The sequence below is a fragment of the Rhipicephalus sanguineus genome, chromosome 4 (genome assembly GCF_013339695.2).
Source record: "Rhipicephalus sanguineus isolate Rsan-2018 chromosome 4, BIME_Rsan_1.4, whole genome shotgun sequence".
NCBI lineage: Eukaryota > Metazoa > Arthropoda > Arachnida > Ixodida > Ixodidae > Rhipicephalus > Rhipicephalus sanguineus.
The window spans coordinates 105,934,924-105,950,214 of NC_051179.1; positions in this window are offsets into that span (position 1 = coordinate 105,934,924).

Sequence of the window (15,291 nt, forward strand, 5' to 3'; positions counted from 1 at the left end):
CAGGAGGCCTTGCACAGATTATAAAGCTTGTTTGGTGCTGAAAGGACGACTCTTACGTTGGCGTTGTTTCCTATCTTTTTCAGCCTATGTGAGACATCGTGAAGGTACGGTATGACGGCGCATTTCTGCTTGACAGGCTCCGTTTCTGGTGAAGCCTGCTCCTCACCCTCGCGAGCATGTTTGACAGTCTTGAGAAGACCCTCCGCCACAGATGTGACGACATACTGAGGAAAACCCCGCCTTTTTCAGCAGTCAGCTTGCGCCTGGAAACTACACGAACACTTGTGAGGACATGAGCGGCGAAGCGCATTCATTAGGGTTAATTTTGCAATACCCCTTTTAACTAGCTTGGAGTGGCCCGAAGAAAACGGCAGAAGCGGCTTATTGGCCCTAGGCTCGTACGACCAGCAGACCTGGTCTTGCTCAAAGAACATTCGTAAGTCAAGAAAACGCAAGGCGTTGTTTTGCGGCATTTCATGCGTGACTGCGAGCGGTTGCAGGAAACGCGTGAACAGATCAAGTACGTTTGAAGAATCATTGCCAAATTCGCCTGGACTTGATTCTAGAAAGACAACGTAGTCGTCTACATATCTAAACACCTTCTTTACATTTGTGCCTGTTAGCTCTGTTTCTAGTTTCTAGAAACAGGCACAAATGTAAAGAAGGTGTTTAGATATGTAGACGACTACGTTGTCTTTCTAGAATCAAGTCCAGGCGAATTTGGCAATGATTCTTCAAATGTACTTGATCTGTTCACGCGTTTCCTGCAACCGCTCGCAGTCACGCATGAAATGCCGCAAAACAACGCCTTGCGTTTTCTTGACTTACGAATGTTCTTTGAGCGAGACCAGGTCTGCTGGTCGTACGAGCCTAGGGCCAATAAGCCGCTTCTGCCGTTTTCTTCGGGCCACTCCAAGCTAGTTAAAAGGGGTATTGCAAAATTAACCCTAATGAATGCGCTTCGCCGCTCATGTCCTCACAAGTGTTCGTGTAGTTTCCAGGCGCAAGCTGACTGCCTGAAAAAGGCGGGGTTTCCTCAGTATGTCGTCACATCTGTGGCGGAGGGTCTTCTCAAGACTGTCAAACATGCTCGCGAGGGTGAGGAGCAGGCTTCACCAGAAACGGAGCCTGTCAAGCAGAAATGCGCCGTCATACCGTACCTTCACGATGTCTCACATAGGCTGAAAAGATAGGAAACAACGCCAACGTAAGAGTCGTCCTTTCAGCACCAAACAGCTTTATAATCTGTGCAAGGCCTCCTACAGTGGTTCTGAAAAACCCAGGTGCCAAAAAAAGCACAAAGAAAGCTTTGTTAAATGTGAGAACAACATCGTTTATGAGTTACTGCTGTCCTGTGGCAAGAATACATAGGGCAGACGGGACGGTGTGCCAATGACAGGCTGCGTGAGCACGCAAATAACGTGCGAACTGGAGGTGTGGGACATTTGGCTTTCCACTGCAGGAAGTGTGGGTGCGATCCCATGTATTCGCAGTGCACTGCGACAGGAAGGAGCCAGGCACAAACAACACGCGAGATAATTGAAGCGGCGAAGATTGCAAGTTTGGGAGACATGTGCATTAGTGCACCTTCAATTGACCTATCCAAAAAGAACTAGACTTTCTAAGCAAGGCCCACAGGGTGACTAGACGATAGTGGTAGTCAGGAATGACCGCTTGATCTCTTAAAGAAGAAAAAGTCCGGTATCAGGTTGTGTGATTGCTTATCATGCATACTTATTTGTGGTTTTACATGAAGCCTTCCTGTACAATGCACCTGCGTGCGTTGGTTTTTGTTGTCTATATATATATATGTACCACTGTAGAAAATAAAGCATATGTTGGAAGTCAGCGCTGTGTCCGCGTCGTTTTTCGTCCCTGTTGTTTTGCGCGCTCAAAAATGTCAAACACACACACACACACACAGATATATATATATATATATATATATATATATATATATATATATATATTATATATATATATATATATATATATATGCTTAACAATTGTGGTGACGTGGCTAAGGACTACGCATTATTCGCAGGATGTTGTGCCTATAGTTTAGGTGCTTACTGATAAAACAGTAGGTTGTCATTACAATGTGAACATGTATGAAATGGCATGAAGTGTTTAAAAACCGATTCAAAGAATAATTTTACGAATCGCAGAAATTTCAGTTTGTTTATAGGATGAAGGCATGCAGACGTGAAAGAGAAGACACAGACAAACCAAACGCTAGCGTTTGAGCTGTCCGCATCTCTTCTGTTTCCGTGTTGCATGGCTTACTTTCTTCTAGAATCAACATTTTTTGTTGTTTTACGCGAGCGGAAATTGTTCTGAGACTCATCTATATAAACTTCGAGTAGTATTTTATTTCCCCCAGAGGAATCGAATGCAGCACTGTAAAGTTGCTACAAAAACTTGTTGCGGCTGTCATGCATCCACCACAGTGTTCCTGTTTGAGTAAACCCGGTGGAAGTGCCTTGTTGAGTAACAAGAGGTAGCGGCACCAACTTTCGTCGATTGTCAGATAAAAACCCTAATGGTGTTCGCTCTGATTTGAAGTTCTTTTGAAATTCTTGATCAATCTCTATAAAACTTGTTAGTTTATGTGTATTTGTACGCTGATTTTGAAAATGCAAATATTTTCTACTATTATATGTCGTGTTAAGTATATCAAACATTTCATGTGCCATGTTAGGCCTGCACGAGTTACAAAGTAAGCATATCACAATAATATGAAATGGGAACTGTATGCAACATAACCAGAATGCATGTCCTAAACCCACTTAACAATAGTCATAGTATGCTGAACATTGACCAGTAAGTGTATGTCTAGCTGGTGATTCGCTCACGAGAGTTCAATATTACGTAACTTTTAACTCAAATGGGTTTAAAACGCGAGTTCGTATGTGGGCTAGTGGGTTCATGAACATTATGCCAGAACAGCGCAGTAAACTCCTTTGCCAGAACAGTGCAGTAAACTCCTTTAAAACTATTGCATACAGTTTTTATCCCCTAACTATAGCGATATGTCGATTTACTTTGTAACTCCAAGTTTGGAAAGGCTTGCTCATCAAGACACATGAAATTTTTATGTGTAAAAACTGCGTTTTCTTCCAGATAATTGCATATTTGAAATCGCCACATAAGTAAACCTAAACTCAGCAAGTTTCATCATATCGACCAAGAAGAAAAATAAACGCATTATTTGTTGCAGAGTGTCTCATTGAGTACCACGAAGTGGTCACACTGACTCTTGCCAGGGGAGTCATGTACACCACTGTCCTTAAGGACAACGGAGTCAAAGGAACGCTCCAGTGGGGGTCAGCGTTACCCTGGCAAAGGGGTCACCCTGACTACCTAGAGGTACTAGCGGGAAATAAAAGGTAGTCATGTAGACTCCTGCGTTGGGAGTAACGTAGACTCTCTGCTTGTGAAGAAGGGAGTCGTTGGTCTGAAGAACGAAGGGAGTCGTTTGACACCCCAAATTGTGAAGAAGGGAGTCGTTGGTCTGAAGAACGAAGGGAGTCGTTTGACACCCCAAAAGGTCATCATATGTGTAGCGAGGCGATTACCACCCAAAGGTAGTCAGTACAGACACCCTTTTTTTTAAGAGTGTACCTTGGAGGTAAACAATGGCTGCTAATGGGAATGAGAGACAGAAGAAGTCGGCTTTTAGCTAACACTTACACTTCTACTTCTACTAACGTTTCCTACTGGAACATGCCAATGGCTGCTAATGGGGAATGAGAGACAGAAGAATTCGGCTTTTAGTTAACGCGCACGCTGCGAATTTTTTATTGTTCAACAACGCACAGGAAAAATCTCCCACCGGCACACCTTGGAGGTCAAGATCTGGTTCTAGCGTTACGACTGGTTACGCACTACTACGAGGGACGAACGGGCGCCGCCTTAAGGAGCTTCTCCCGTAAAATGAAGCAGGGAACATAGGGGTGGCAAACACGAAACCTTATGTGACACACACATTGGCTAAACGCCACTACTCAACACTGGTCCGCTAAAAAGGAAGAGAAGTGAAGAAAGGGGGCAATAAACAACAATCAAGATCGATCACTAAACGCCAGGCGCATGCGCGAAGCTACACAAGATGATGCATGTCACTGTAAAAAGACAGATAAAACAAATTGGTTTGACGTCGCTGTCGAAAGCGTCTCTGAAGCGCCCTTTTCAAGACGCGGCTGCGAAGCGTGCAAGAAGCCGAACGCGAAGTGAGCGGCGGCGTTAGAACGTTTGTTTTTCTCACCTTTTAGTCACAGAAGACCTGTCGAAAGTACAGCAGAGGAGAAACAGTAAATTAAAAAGGCACATTTTTAGCCGCGGCGACAGCAGAGTAGCTGGCCAACCGGAACCTAAGCTCGAATTGGCGGTAGCGTATCACGTGAGCATCCGCCTGCAGAGTTTGTATGCTACACGGCTTATCTGTTCTTTCTCCTGCGAGTTCATAGCCATCAACGGCTGGTCCGTTCTATGACAAACATGTGTTGTTACAAACATTCACACCTCGAAAGCTGCGAAAAAATTGAAGACGATTGCATACAATTGTCGGAGCACAGCGTCGTGTTGAAGAGGAGGGCCCTACCTGTGCAGCAGGTTACTTCGATTAATTTATTTTGACCCTCGAAATAAACAGCTTGGTCTGAAATCGCGGAATGATTTTTTGTCGGTTTGCACTTTTGGAGAGAAGAGCCTGTTAGGGAAACTATCACTTCCAAAGTGCTTCTGCAATAGCTGCTTACGAGGTTATGTTTAGATTAAAATTTTGTCAGGAACAATATCAGGTACTTTTCTGATCCCCAATTATTTTCTAACACGACAAAAATATCACATGTTTGACATGCAGTGACAAGAAAGAAATCATCCTCGCATTTTAAGTGATGACATTTTTAGAGAAAAATCATAAAAATACGTAACTGGCCTTATCCTGCACTACAAACGATCGGGAAGGCATCTAACGATACATCATTGGTACATCGTCGTTATTTTTGAAATGATAATTTTCCTAAGTAGGAATACCTGATTGATCATTATAACACACATATAACCCCCCCCCCCCCCCAGGTGTCTATGCGCCACAGGAATAGGGAAAGCCCCACTACCATGTGCATCAGGAGCGAGTGTTAAACGAAAACGAACACGGGAACAAAGAGATAGAAAGAGATCAAAATACAGAGAAAGAAAGAGAGAGGCAGAATGAAATAGATAGAAAGAACGCGGAAGAGGAAAATAGAGAGAAATAAAGGGAATAAAGACATGAAAAGATAAAAAGACAGAAAAACATAGACAGAGAGGGAAACAGAGACCGCGCGAGAGAGAGAAAGAAATAGATATAGTGATAAACTTAGAGAAAGAGACAGAAAGAACGTGATATAAAGAACGAGGAAAAGAAAAATAGAGATTAAAAACGACATGAAAGCACAGAGAGAGACAGAAACAAAGGAAAAAGAGAAGGAAACGCACAGAGAGAAAGAAAGAGGGAGCGATAATTAGAGAGGTAGATAAAAAAGAAAGGGAAGTAAGAGAATTATAGAAAGATTGAAAGAGAGAAAGAAATAGATAGATTCAGGAAGAAAGAAATAGAAAGAAACCGATACAAAAAGACATACAAGAATTAGAGAGAAAAAGAAAAAAGAAAAATAAAGCGAAACAAGGAATGCCGGCCAGCTCCGTTCTTCCTTAAGGCTTGGCACCACCAGTGCGAAGCTGCCATACTTTTTTATTGCGAGAGCAATCATATAGGGACTCCAGACGCATTTTGGCCATCGCCACTGCCGTCGCCATCATGTTCCGTATAAAGTGCAATGCTTTAACATTGCCCTATAAGTCGGCTGTTCTATGCGCAAGTGACAGCGCGCGATGCTGCCGACGACCGCAGCTCAAGCATAGATGAAGCAAGGCGGCGGCCTCCGTAGCACGAAGCGGCATGGCTATTGGAGCCAGCGCAGGGTAGCAAGCCTGTGGCAGGAAACGCGTACTATGGCCGAGTGGGCGTGGTCGCTCGAGGGTCGCGCGCGTATTTTCAGAGGCGATCAGCAGAAAGCTCATCGCTTTGTATGTGTTGTGCTCTCATCGCAAAGTTTGCGTTGTAGCTACAGAAAGCATGGAGGTCACTTCGCTCGCTGCAGCGACCGTGTTTCTCAAAGGAGGGAGCTCCTTCGTATAACATTCAAATTTCATGCTATCGCATTCGTAACTAAGCCATTATTGCTAGGAAACTGTTAAGAGACGCAGGCTCCACCCATATCTCTTCCGAAGCACATGATTGTAAGGCAGAGAGAGAAACTACAGCATAATGTGCCTGACTAATATCCCGCCTCTCACGTAAACATACGAATACAGCGGCGGTCCGATCATCAAAGAACAAGAGAGCGATGCTTTATGCAAATAATTTTCTTCTTTTCCTTAAATATTTATTTCATGATATTCCAGACCTTGCATCATTAAATTTTACCTACCGTCATAATGGCCCAAATGCATGAAGTTGGAGCTCAACTTGCTTCGCGCTTCCACAGTGGAAACCCAATATCATCATCAGCCTGTCTACGCCCACTGCAGGGCAAAGGCCTCTCCCATGTTCCGCCAATCAACTCGGTCCTGTGCTTTCTTCTGCCACGTTATACCTGCAAACTTCTTAATCTCATCTACCCACCTAATTTTTTGTCTCCCCCTCACGCGTTTGCCATATCTTGGAATCCAGTCAGTTACCCTTAATGACCACCGGTTATCCTGCCGACGTGCTACGTGGCCGGCCCATATCCATTTCTTCTTCTTAATTTCAACTATGATATCCTTAACCCCCGTTTGTTCCCTGACCCACTCTGCTCTCTTCCTGTCTCTTAAGGTTACACTTAAGGTTACACCATGGGGTTAAACCCAATATAGCCAACGCTTATTCAACAAACTTAACAGAAAAGATTCGGTTGAGCTTACCTGGTGCTATGGGCACACGGTCGTGTGACTATTAAATAACCCTATGAAATGCACTGTTGAAATGAAATAACCCTAAGAAATGCACTGTTGTAACACTTATTCCTGGATTTCGTCACACGCTTTGCTCATCTGTATCTTTAACACTTGAGTGGAGGTTGCCACATAAATGCTGCCCTGCGAAAATACTCGCTTTGAAAAAAATTGCGATGTGGGTTCTCAGGTAACCTTTAAGTGTAATTTCCCAACTACTTCGCAATTATTCAATTGTACATACTGATTTCCAGTGTGAACTACGTTTGCTTTTCGCGTTAATCCACATTATGCAGTTAAATAGCGCGATTAGGCATGTCCGCAACAGGCTTTAAGGACGTACTACTGTCGATATGGGAAGAAATGCGAACAGCGGAACGCGTGGCTTCTCGCACAGTCAGCGCAGTGTGTGTTCAACCCCGATATTTGTGCTTTCTGTCGGCAACACCGTAGTGCTAGAATCTTGTTCCGGCCGCCGCTATCGTACCGCGTACGTATTCTGAGTGTGAGGCATGACTGGCAGATAGGCTTTGCTTGTCAGTCTGCCCGGCAAGCAAAACGCGACATGCTTTCAGGACGGGACGATGATTGGACGCAGTGTGAGCTCACACTGGACGCAGTGCAATCCATTGTGAGCTGGATCGTCGCTGACTCGTAGGACTTCGCGGCAAAAAATAAAACTTCCAATAATAAAACGATCATAGGAAGTGGAGCTGAGCATGCGCGATTCACTCTGCTTCGCTGTAGGAGCTAAGCGGCTGGCTTGACTTTGAAAAGAAAATGATGTTCCGTCTGTCGGACGCCGACAGGATCGGAATGATCGGTTTGTATCGCAAAGCACTTTCCCAGAGAAGAAGCGCGCAGATTACCTGAAGAGCGTTTTCGACATTCCATATAGTTTTTAAAGCTGACAAAGATGAAGGTAGACTCTGGAACTTTTTCTCACCTTGTGCGGCCACGTACCAGGACCGCAGAAGAAGACTTGCAAATTATCGCAGCCGCCGCAGACAATCTTTCTTTAACAGCCGAGCCCATCAAAAACGAGCTCCGGCTAAAGGTTGGTATACAAGTATTTCGAGAAGGCCTCCCCGCAGCGGGCCTAAAAAGCATGACAGCCACAAGAAAGCCTTTGCTTTCGGACCACCACAAATCCACCTGTCTACAATTCGCACAATCGCACAAGAACTGGTCTGTAGAGGATTGGGACCAAGTGATAATTCACTGATGAGAGCACCTTTACCACATAGGGTCACGAGATAGTAAAGGTGCAGCGTCAAGACCATCATCGGTAAGCCTTTGCATCGTAATGGTCTTGAGTTTCAATGCTTTGTGCAAAGATGTATGCCTGAATTCGGTCACTTAGGGCTGACGTTTTGAGAGGAGAACGAAAATTTAAAAGCTCACAAGGTTCCTTATGCATTCACTTAAGTCGACTCGAAGGCGAACGCCATCTTATTTGTCTTCTCAGTCGATGTGTTTATGCTGCCCCACCACCTTTCGGAAGCATCTCACCTGGTTTTGCATTGCCTCCGTGATCGGACCACCTTTGGCGAACTTACTATGCCATGTGAAGACGTCATCACGTGACTATACGTCACATGACGTCACCATGATGTCATAATGGCGTCACATTTTTTATCGGCGACGTCATCGGGTGAAAATATATGTACAAGCTCCTGAGATATAAAGCTCAAACCGAGATGACCCGTTCACCCTACCGTGCCCCCTGAAATGCCAGAAAGTGCTCCGCAATTAGCCTCGCTACTTTCGGATTGCTCTATGTATTGAATTAATGGCTTGAGGTGCATTTTGATTGAATAAAAACGATGTTACCGTACCAGCGCAGTCCTTTACATAGCTGCAATATACAAGGAAAACGTTGGCATGCAGGAGCGATTGGGCTAAACGTATCATACTACTTTGAAGCGCGTAAACGTAAACTTAACTTGCCTTTCTTACTTCATGCAGCTTTGACCACACCTGCTTCAAGCGAACAAGCCATACATTCTCGGGCGCTGCTCCTTGAATGTATGGGGCGCCATCACAGCCGATGGCTTGGGTCCCCTTATAGGGCTAGATGCACGCTTCACTCACGCAGAATGCTCGAATGTAATCCAGCACGCTTTCGTACCCCTTCCTTTTGATGGGCCATTGAAAGATAGGCTCTATTGTTATCAGCATGACCTACTCCCAATCCATACTTCACGTTCCGTGGAAGCCTTGCTAGAGAGCCTTGCCATCCGTTAACTTTCGTGGCTATCTAAAGGAGCAGTCATAAATTCAATGAAAAAATAACACCATTTCCCGCAAAAGGGGACCATGAGGCGATGCGAAGCCAGAGAACCTGCACGATCGCGTTCGGTTGGCGCTCGTTGGGCGTGCTGCTCCATAAAATGACCAAGGACTCGTTTTGAGCGGCTTTTTACGCCGAGTGGGACAGGCTCCGAAACTATGAACGGCAGGCACACACCTGTTTGCTCCTAGACAATACGCATAGAAACTCTTATTCTTGCTGAAGAACTTACCAAATGTTAATGCAAAGTATTTTTTTTCAGCAGCTCTGCTTTGTGACAACCGAAGAATTTGTGCCAGCGTGTGCTTTTGATGAAGTTGTTGATATTTTTCTTAGTCTAATCAATCTGCTACGGACTAAAAGACCCGTTTCGGTTCTGTTAAGCACACAAGCAGCGTGACAGCATGAAACCTCCACGCTTTTTACTTGCCAGAAATATTGACAACTGTCGTGAACTCGAGGAGCACGAAAGAAAGCCACTGTTCACAGTGCTGCCATGAATAAAATCCCCTTATTTCACATGCGCCCGGACGATACGCTCTGTGGGAGGGCTCGCTGCGCTCCCCGTCGTCTACATTAAGCTGCGCGTGCGCGTAAGAATAATCGAGGCGCCATGCCACCAGAAGCAAAGCTTATCACTTGCAAGTCATGTCTGATCTGACATCGCAACAGACGAGCGGTGCGACAACTCCAGACGAAAATACAGATTCTAGCGCTGCGGTTGCGCCGACCGAAAACAAAGGTTCGCACACCGACAGCCGAAGCATATCGCAGTTAATTGCGCACTCGAGAACTAGCGGACCGACGTTAGGCTGCGCTTACTGCGCGGAAAGCCACGGGTTCTGTTATTCGCATTTCTTCCCATAACGACAGTACGTTAAAATGCTCAGCATGTACAGTCGCCCATTTTTTTAACCTGAACGCGCGAGCATCGACCGCCAAGTTGATAAGCGCTGTACAACGGAGTGGAGCGGTGAAATGAACGAGAATACGCGCATGCGCGCAATGAGCACTCTTGGACAGCTGCCTCCTGAGGAAAAGCCTAGCAGACGGCAGCTGCCCACGACTGTTCACAGCGCGCATGCTCGTATTCTCGTTCATTTCGCCGCTGCGCTCCGTTGTACGGCGCTTTTAACTCGGCGGTCGACGCTCGCGCGTTCAGGTTAAAAAAATGGGCGACTGTACGCGAAAACTTTACGAACATAGGAAAGCCTCACGTTTCTAAAGTCTTCATTTCAGTTGTTCCCAGATGCTCCTTGAGATTCAAGTGCTTTATCAGCACTCGTTAAGACAGACAGACAGACAGACAGACAGACAGACAGACAGACAGACAGACAGACAGACAGACAGACAGACAGACAGACATACAGATAGATAGATAGATAGATAGATAGATAGATAGATAGATAGATAGATAGATAGATAGATAGATAGATAGATAGATAGATAGATAGATAGATAGATATCACCAGCGCAAGGCATAATTGTCTGTATTAGATGTGTCATCTTTGGCACCAATCTGTCATGTTTAGCCTACGCTTGTTCGAGCAAAAACGTCCCGTGTGATTTTGGTATAGCGGCGCGTCACTCTCGATGATATTATTGGTTACAACCATAGAAAAAGTGCAAGATATGCCCACAGCCGTCATTGTCACACCCAGAGAGAATTTGCATAAATGCCCCATGCAGTTGCAAATTCTGGAGGACTCCGCTGGTGAGATAGTTATTATATGTCTTGATATATGCTAAGCACGTGCCGCGCAAGGAAATGAAGACCAAGGGAAGACACAACATGGACTTGTACTGACTTCCAACTACCCTTACTCAAAGCACGCGCTTCGCGCTTTTACAAAAAAATCTTGTTGCATTTCAGCTTATGCGTCTTCTCTTTGTATTCATTTCTTAGCGCTGCACGTGCTTAGTATATATCTATAATTATAAGGACGAGGAGGAGGAGGAGGCATCAGCCTTATTTACTTAGGCATCAACCTTAGATGGCGCGGTCCTCAGGGTGGCTCCAGGCGGGCAGGGACCCTTCCGGCCAAGGCAGCAATATCTATCTCTTTATACTTAGTCGGAGCTTTAATGAACTTTCTAGCTCATTCGAGTAAAGGTTACGACTTAACTACTTCGCCAAACTTCACATATTAACGAGGGACGGCGAACTCTTAATTCATAATACGCGTAGTGTCTGCATTACCTTCGAAAAAATACTTATGGCTAGAACGGAAACCAGCAAGCACGACTCTCTCAAGCGGATGACTGACAGGCGCGCCGCAGTACTGAGGGCGGAGCTCGTATTTATTCTTCTAGGCCGCTGTGATCTTTTTTAGGGACGACATACCTTGTCCGTATTTGATCTGTTAAATGATACGTATCCTGTTTTGCGCACTTGTAATTACATTCATTAAGTTGCTTGGGAACAGACGACATAGGAAGTATCGATGACAAGTTCACAACTGCTTGACACGAGCGCCCTGCACTCTTAGCACGGCACATCACTTGCATGCGGCATATATATTTCAATTTCATAGCACGAAACCTATGGCGGTAAGCTGCCAAGTCCAGTCTACGCGCGATGAACACTATGATTTCATTCATGTGCAACAACTACGTAACTTAACATTTTAAGTGCTTTCTTAAAGTGTAGTGTCTTGTTTAGTACTGTTCAGAAAGTCTATAAATGCCGTTGTAGCAGTCGCTAATGCTGTCTGATTGTACAGTGCGGTCAATAGGCTAGTTTCACTGAGAGTTTTCACACCGATGCCTGCCAATGCTGAAGCCAGTGTCTTCCGTTAGGACACGTATAGAGGGCAGTCGCAAAATCAGTGTGTTATTCTCTCATCCACTTACCTGCGGTCACAGTTCGGACTGTCCACACGACCGATAAGGTGCGCGTAGCGTCAAGTAAAGGCGGCGCCCAGTCGCCTTTGCTAACCTCACCATCAGTACCTAAGAGAAAATTGGCGTGGCTTCAGTTTATTTTAGCCGGGAGACTCTCAGTAACGTGTGACACACACTCGCATACCACAGCTCATGTTATGTGGGTACTCAACACAGGTGATTGACAGTCTCAGTCAACAAAGTAACAGGGAACATCATCATGAGCCTGACTACGCCCACTGCAGGGCAAAGGCTCTCTCCCATGTTCCGCCAATCAACCCGGTTCTCTGCTTTTACAGCGAAAGCTGTTATGAAATCATTTCACCGGCCGTTTTTGGTGGCGTAGTTGTCCGCCGCCGCCGCCGCCGCCGGTGTCCGTAACCACTATCGCTCGAAATAAGAAAAAAAAGACGAAATAAGAAAAAAATTCCAGGATGGAATGGGGTTCGAACCTGGGTCCTCTGGGTGGGAGCCCAGTGTTGTACCACAGAGCTATGCCAGTGCTTGGAACTGCCTTGCAAAACGACGCTATACCGGCCTCATGTCCGGAAGGAACCACATTAACATATATAATTTAGTGTGGTAGAAGAGTGAAATAACAACCACGCACCATACAACGCGAATTCTGTAACCAGGCGTCACACAATGCGAATTGCGCAACGAGTGGCCTGTTGGATGCTTCCAACCCACTACATGGGGCACTGTAATAATTCTTCATCGTCATCAGGCACAACACCAACAAAGTGCGCATGATGCCTTACATGTTTTTAGCGGGTACCACGGCTCTCCGTTGAATGACGAAAAATGGCATAGTGGCTGCTGCCCTACTTCACAGAAATTATGATTTATAGCGTAGTGGGTTTCTCGCAAGTGCACTTGCATTGGTTGCCAAGGAAGCCCTTGAGCCCATCATCCATTTCCTCAGGGTCTCAACAAAGTTCTTCCCCCCTCTCTCTGTCTCTCTTTCTCACGTCGATGCATGTATATTGCGTGGTGGGAGAGTTAAATAGCGACCGGGCGTCACACAATGCGAATTACGTAACTGGTGAGCCGTTTAAAGCTTCCAGCCCATTACAAAGAGCTGAGCCACAATTCTTCATCGTCATCAGTCGTCACGTAAGCATTTCCATTTCACAGAAATTATGATGATTTATAGCGTAGTGGGTTCCTCGCAAGTGCACTTGCATTGGTTGCCAAGGAAGCCCATAAGCCCATCATCTATTTCCTCAGGGTCTCAATAAAGTTCTTCTCCCTTCTCTCTGTCTCTCTTTCTCATGCATCCGCATCCGTGGTAGAAGAGTAAGATAAGCATGAAGCGTCGCACAACGCAAATTCTGTAACCAGGCGTGACACAATGCGAATTGCGCAGTCATCCATATCTCACGGACGACTGTTCTCATCGATAACGCGGCAGGTGTTCTGATTACGGCCAGACTCTGTAAAGCCAAGTGGTGCGTTTCTAGGCCGGGGAGTGGCAGATATAGCGATGCGTTTTTTTTTCTTTCTGCATTTTTTCCTTGATACTGTCTGCCTCATAGGGAGCCTGTTTGAGGGCGCTGGTTCCCGACGCGCGCAACACTCTAGTCACGTGTCACTTTTCATATTTCGCGGGCTTTCTTGATCAAGCGGAAAAAATGAGCGCGCAATTAGCACGTTGTTGAAAGTAGCGCAGTTAGATGCCATTTGAACATGCCTACATACGCCTCATTGACATTTTGACTATTAGGCGAGTACTTGTCGAGTTAGAAATATAATTACGACTAATCATTAAACCTCATTAACGAAAAAAATAGCAGTGGATACTCTAGTGTACTAGGAACAATATGCTGTAGGTTTGATTCGCGTAACGCCTTTCCTCTTTTTTTTAAATCGTGCTGCGTGATAGTTGGGACACCCTGTATATCTGCTTATTGCGACGACCAAGTGCTGTATAAAGCTGAGTTTCGGCGAGTGTGCGATCAGCGTTTACAAGTCGAGCGCTCCCAAAGATTTACCTCGCACTTCGAACAATTTTATGTCCCGCAGTGCACTGCCTGAAGCTTAAGATTCTAGGAGGCGTGTAGACTTCACCCTGCCAGTGAACACATGTGCAATAGCATTCTTGTGAATTCATTCCACGAGCTGTTGTTGTTTTGCTCTATGCACGTGTGCTACCAATGGAGTATATTCAGCGTTTTTGTGTATCAGATGTTGGGAAAAATAAAGCCCTATAAGCAGCCTCGATGAAGAGCTCCAATATTTACTTATCGGTATGCCGTCGGCAGTGTTGCGATAAAAAAGGCCATCGCATTTGGTGTCCTTTCTTTCACCAATAACAATGCTGTTTTTCCTGTTTATGCGTGTACGAACAAACTCAAACAAGCGCGCTTTAATAGGTGGCTTCACTTATGTAGTTCCGTTGCCTACATTGAAACCTTCGACAGACGAAATTATCCCTTAAAATTGCAATTATATTATGAAACTCCCAAACGACTTTTGTGTGAATTGAAACTCTAATTAGTGAGCACCGTACATGACAATGTTATGTACATGCTACGACGGAAGAAGAGTGTCAAAGTTGCTGATTACGAATTGCATAGTTTGTCTGTGAAATGTTATGAATCATTTTGATAAGGAGTGAAATGCGAGTGCAGAAATTTCTTATAACTAGTTTGATTAATTGTTCTGATCGGTGGAGATCTTCGATTTTCTGACTTCTGGCAGTTCGCTCGCAGCCGGAACTACGCCAGCTAGTTCCGGTCGTGACAGGAAACAAAGTCGTGGTCACGTGTGTTGCAATACCAAGGCAACTCGAAGATGCAATGACGAAAAATTGCATAGTGGCTGCTTCCCTACTTCACAAAAATTGTGATGATTTATAGCGTAGTGGGTTCCTCTAAAGTGCACTTCTATTGGTTGCCAAGGAAGCCAATAAGGCTCACATAATCCATTTCCTCAGGGTCTCAATAAAGGTAATTCCCTCTCTCTCTCCTTCTCACGTTAACGTATGTTATACATATAGCGTTGTGGGCAGAGTGAAATAAAGACCGGGCTTCACCCAATGCGAATTACGTAACTAGTGGGTCGTTTAAAGCTTCCAACCCATTACAACGGGCTCAGCAATAATTCTTCATTGTCATCAACCACCGCATCAA